Here is a 6,406-nt window from a genome sequence, read left to right as displayed (position 1 = left end):
CGACTGAAAGTTATCAACAGAGAAGTGAACATGGTTGCTCCAGCAACACCAAGTTATTTGAAGTGGTCCCAGACTGCCATCACATTCGACCAGTCTGACCATCCAGCACGTATAGCCACCCCTGGGAGGCAAGCTTTGGTAGTCGACCCAGTTGTTGAAGGCACTCGACTGACTAAAGTGCTAATGGATGGTGGTAGTGGCCTGAACATTCTTTATGCTGAAACCTTGAAGGGAATGGGCATTCCTATGTCCAAGCTTAGTGAAAGAAATAAAAGTTTCCATGGCGTTATACCTGGAAACAAGGCTGAATCACTCGGCCAGATCGCTCTTGATGTGGTTTTCGGTGATTCCAAGAATTACCGCAAGGAAAAGTTAACATTTGAAGTAGTGGATTTCCAGAGTGCTTACCATGCTATTCTGGGTAGGCCTGCCTATGCACGTTTCATGGCTCGACCATGTTACGTGTACCTCAAATTGAAAATGCCTGGTCCCAGAGGAGTGATCACTATCACTGGCAATCGGCAGAAGGCAGAGGAGTGCTTCCAGAAGGGCTCAAAAATCGCCGATGCACAAATGGCAGCAGTTGAAATGCAAGAATACCGGAAGAATGCAGATCCGACTGATTTGCTGCGCTCCAAGAAGCCTTCCACTGATTCTGCATTTCAGTCGCCCGGTGAAACCAAGCCGGTTCACATTCACCCAACCGATCCTAATGCTGCTCCTACTCATATCTCAACGTCACTCGAAAGCAAATAGGAAGAAGCGCTCATCCAGTTCCTCCGTGAGAACTGGGACATCTTTGCATGGAAACCTTCTGACATGCCGGGTGTACCCAGGGGACTGGCCGAGCATCATTTGCGAGTCGACCCGAAAGTAAAACCAGTCAAGGAACATCTTCGATGGTCCGCCGTACAGAAGAGAAAGGCAATCGGTGAGGAAGTGGCTCGGCTCCTGGCAGCTGAGTTCATCCGAGAGATTTACCACTCCGAGTGGCTCGCCAATGTTGTCATGCTCCCCAAGAAGGACGATTCACTTCGCATGTGCATTGACTTCAAGCATATCAAATCGGGCCTGCCCGAAAGATCATTTTCCTCTCCCCCGCATCGACCAGATCGTCGACTCGACCGCGGGATGTGAGCGTCTGTCTTTTTTAGATGCCTACTCCGGCTACCACCAGATCCGACTGTATGGACCCGATGAGATAAAAACAGCTTTCATCACTCCATTAGGATGCTTCTGTTATGTCACCATGCCATTCGGCCTGAAGAACGCTGGAGCCACATTCATGAGGATGATTCAGAAGTGTTTGCTCACTCAAATCAGTCGAAATGTGGAAGCATACATGGATGACATTGTGGTCAAGTCACGTAAGAGTTCCGACCTGCTGGCTGACCTTGCTGAAACCTTTGCCAACCTCAGAAGGTATGATATCAAGCTTAATCCATCAAAGTGCACATTCGGGGTTCCTGGTGGAAAGTTACTCGGATTCCTCATTTCCGAACGAGGGATCGACGCAAATCCAGAGAAAGTCGGTGCCATACTCCGGATGAAACGCCATGTGCGTGTGCACGATGTCCAGAAGCTTACTGGTTGTTTGGCCGCCTTGAGTCGATTCATCTCTCGTCTCGGTGAAAAGGCCTTGCCTCTTTACCCACTGATGAAGAAATCTGACAAGTTCGAGTGGACTAATGAAGCTGACGCAACGTTTGCAGAGCTTAAAGCCCTGCTTTCCACCCAGCCGGTGCTTGCTGCCCCAATCAGCAAAGAGCCTTTACTGCTTTATATTGCAGCCACTGGACAAGTTGTCAGTACAATGCTCACGGTCGAGCGGGAAGAAGGAAAAGTTATAAAGTTCCGCGCCCAGTATACTATGTTTCTGAAGTTCTGACCCCATCCAAGCAAAGATATCCACATTATCAGAAGCTTGTTTATGGGATTTACATGACCACGAAGAAGGTTGCACACTATTTCTCTGATCACTCCATCAGAGTCGTCAGCGGCGCACCATTGTCAGAAATCCTGAATAACAGAGATGCAACTGGTCGAGTGGCTAAATGGGCGATTGAACTCCTTCCATTGGACATCAAGTTTGAGGCAAAGAAAGCTATCAAGTCCTAGGCAATTGCAGATTTCCTTGCCGAGTGGATTGAGCAACAACTGCCGACTCAGATTCACTCGGAGCATTGGACCATGTTCTTTGATGGATCCAAGATGCTGAATGGTTCCGGTGCTGGGGTAGTATTGGTATCCCCCCAAGGAGACAAGCTCAGTTATGTCCTCCAGATTCATTTTGACTCCTCCAACAACGAAGCTGAATATGAAGCACTCCTGTATGGGTTGCGTATGGCCATTTTGTTGGGGATCGTAGCAGAATTTTAAAATTTTCCTACGCTCACCAAGATCCATCTATGGAGTATACTAGCAACGAGGGGAAAGGAGTGCATCTACATACCCTTGTAGATCGCGAGCGGAAGCGTTCCAATGAACGAGGTTGATGGAGTCGTACTCGCCGTGATCCAAATCACCGATGACCGAGTGCCGAACGGACGGCACCTCCGCGTTCAACACACGTACGGAGCAGCGACGTCTCCTCCTTCTTGATCCAGCAAGGGGGAAGGAGAGGTTGATGGAGATCCAGCAGCACGACGGCGTGGTGGTGGATGTAGCGGGATCTCGGCAGGGCTTCGCCGAGCTTCTGCGAGACGGAGAGGTGTAGTAGGGGAGGAGGGAGGCGCCCAAGGCTGTCATGTTGCTGCCCTCCCTCCCCCCCTTTATATAGGACCCCTGGGGGGGCGCCGGCCCTGGGAGATGGGATCTCCAAGGGGGGGCGGCGGCCAAGGGGGAAGGGGGGTGGCTTCCCCCCCAAGCCAAGTGGGGCGCCCCCCCACCCTAGGGTTTCCAACCCTAGGCGCAGGGGGGAGGCCCATGGGGGGCGCCCCAGCCCACTAAGGGCTGGTTCCCTTCCCACTTCAGCCCACGGGGCCCTCCGGGATAGGTGGCCCCACCAGATGGACCCCCGGGACCCTTCCGGTGGTCCCGGTACAATACCGATAACCCCCGAAACTTTCCCGGTGGCCGAAACTGGACTTCCTATATATAATTCTTCACCTCCGGACCATTCCGGAACTCCTCGTGATGTCCGGGATCTCATCCGGGACTCCGAACAACTTTCGGGTTTCCGCATACTCATATCTCTACAACCCTAGCGTCACCGAACCTTAAGTGTGTAGACCCTACGGGTTCGGGAGACATGCAGACATGACCGAGACGCCTCTCCGGTCAATAACCAACAGCGGGATCTGGATACCCATGTTGGCTCCCACATGTTCCACGATGATCTCATCGGATGAACCACGATGTCGAGGATTCAATCAATCCCGTATACAATTCCCTTTGTCAATCGGTATGTTACTTGCCCGAGATTCGATCGTCGGTATCCCAATACCTTGTTCAATCTCGTTACCGGCAAGTCTCTTTACTCGTACCGCAATGCATGATCCCGTGGCTAACTCCTTAGTCACATTGAGCTCATTATGATGATGCATTACCGAGTGGGCCCAGAGATACCTCTCCGTCACACGGAGTGACAAATCCCAGTCTCGATCCGTGCCAACCCAACAGACACTTTCGGAGATACCCGTAGTGCACCTTTATAGTCACCCAGTTACGTTGTGACGTTTGGCACACCCAAAGCACTCCTACGGCATCCGGGAGTTGCACGATCTCATGGTCTAAGGAAAAGATACTTGACATTGGAAAATTCTAGCAAACGAACTACACGATCTTTACGCTATGCTTAGGATTGGGTCTTGTCCATCACATCATTCTCCTAATGATGTGATCCCGTTATCAATGACATCCAATGTCCATAGTTAGGAAACCATGACTATCTGTTGATCAACGAGCTAGTCAACTAGAGGCTTACTAGGGACACGTTGTAGTCTATGTATTCACACATGTATTACGATTTCCGGATAACACAATTATAGCATGAACAATTGACAATTACCATGAACAAAGAAATATGATAATAATCATTTATTATTGCCTCTAGGGCATATTTCCAACAGTCTCCCACTTGCACTAGAGTCAATAATCTAGTTACATTGTGATGAATCGAACACCCATTGCGTCCTGGTGTTGATCATGTTTTGCTCTAGGGAGAGGTTTAGTCAACGGATCTGCTACATTCAGGTCCGTATGTACTTTACAAATATCTATGTCTCCATTTTGAACACTTTCACGAATGGAGTTGAAGTGACGGTTGATATGCCTGGTCTTCCTGTGAAATCTGGGCTCCTTCGCAAGGGCAATAGCTCCAGTGTTGTCACAGAAGAGAGTCATCGGGCCCGACGCATTGGGAATCACCCCTAGGTCGGTAATGAACTCCTTCATCCAGACTGCTTCCTGTGCTGCCTCCGAGGCTGCCATGTGCTCCGCTTCACATGTAGATCCCACCACGACGCTTTGCTTGCAACTGCACCAGCTTACTGCTCCTCCATTCAAAATATACACGTATCCGGTTTGTGACTTCGAGTCATCCAAATCTGTGTCGAAGCTAGCGTCGACGTAACCCTTTACGACGAGCTCTTCATCACCTCCATAAACGAGAAACATATCCTTAGTCCTCTTCAGGTACTTCAGGATATTCTTGACCGCTGTCCAGTGTTCCATGCCGGGGTTACTTTGGTACCTTCCTACCAAACTTACGGTAATGTTTACATCGGGTCTGGTACACAGCATGGCATACATAATAGACCCTATGGCCGAGGCATAGGGGATGACACTCATCTTTTCTCTATCTTCTGCCGTGGTCGGGCATTGAGCCGTGCTCAATTGCACACCTTGCAATACAGGCAAGAACCCCTTCTTGGACTGATCCATATTGAACTTCTTCAATATCTTGTCAAGGTACGTACTCTGTGAAAGACCAATGAGGCGTCTCGATCTATCTCTATAGATCTTGATGCCTAATATATAAGCAGCTTCTCCAAGGTCCTTCATTGAAGAACACTTATTCAAATAGGCCTTTATACTTTCCAAGAATTCTATATCATTTCCCATCAATAATATGTCATCCACATATAATATGAGAAATGCTACAGAGCTCCCACTCACTTTCTTGTAAACACAGGCTTCTCCATAAGTCTGTGTAAACCCAAACGCTTTGATCATCTCATCAAAGCGAATGTTCCAACTCCGAGATGGTTGCACCAGCCCATAGATTGAGCGCTGGAGCTTGCATACTTTGTCAGCATTCTTAGGATCGACAAAACCTTCCGGCTGCATCATATACAATTCTTCCTTAAGGAAGCCATTAAGGAATGCCGTTTTGACGTCCATCTGCCATATCTCATAATCATAGTATGCGGCAATTGCTAACATGATTCGGACGGACTTCAGCTTCGCTACGGGTGAGAAAGTCTCATCGTAGTCAACCCCCTGAACTTGTCCATAACCCTTAGCGACAAGTCGAGCCTTATAGATGGTCACATTACCATCCGCGTCCGTCTTCTTCTTAAAGATCCATTTGTTTTCTATGGCTCGCCGATCATCGGGCAAGTCAGTCAAAGTCCATACTTCGTTTTCATACATGGATCCTATCTCGGATTTCATGGCTTCTAGCCATTTGTCGGAATCCGGGCCCGCCATCGCTTCTTCATGGTTCAAAGGTTCCCCGTTGTCTAACAACATGATTTCCAGGACAGGGTTGCCGTACCACTCTGGTGCGGAACGTGTCCTTGTGGACCTACGAAGTTCAGCAGTAACTTGATCCGAAGCTTCATGATCATCATCATTAACTTCCTCCCCAGTCAGTGTAGGCACCACAGGAACATCTTCCCGCGCTGCGCTACTTTCCGGTTCGGAAGGGGTGACTATCACCTCATCAAGTTCCACTTTCCTCCCACTTACTTCCTTCGAGACAAACTCTTTCTCCAGAAAGGACTCGTTCTTGGCAACGAAGATCTTGCCTTCGGATCTGAGGTAGAAGGTATACCCAATAGTTTCCTTAGGGTATCCTATGAAGACGCATTTCTCCGACTTGGGTTCGAGCTTTTCAGGTTGAAGTTTCTTGACATAAGCATCACATCCCCAAACTTTTAGAAACGACAACTTAGGTTTCTTCCCAAACCATAATTCATACGGTGTCATCTCAACGGATTTCGACGGAGCCCTATTTAAAGTGAATGCGGCAGTCTCTAAAGCATAGCCCCAAAATGAGAGCGGTAGATCGGTAAGAGACATCATAGATCGCACCGTATCCAATAGAGTGCGATTACGACGTTCGGACACACCATTTCGCTGAGGTGTTCCAGGCGGCGTGAGTTGTGAAACTATTCCACATTTCCTTAAGTGTGTACCAAATTCGTGACTTAAATATTCTCCTCCACGATCTGATCGTAGG

The sequence above is a fragment of the Aegilops tauschii genome, chromosome 3, assembly GCF_002575655.3.
Source record: "Aegilops tauschii subsp. strangulata cultivar AL8/78 chromosome 3, Aet v6.0, whole genome shotgun sequence".
Taxonomy (NCBI): domain Eukaryota; kingdom Viridiplantae; phylum Streptophyta; class Magnoliopsida; order Poales; family Poaceae; genus Aegilops; species Aegilops tauschii.
The sequence above is the reverse complement of the archived record's forward strand: the minus strand, read 5'-3'. Positions refer to the sequence as shown.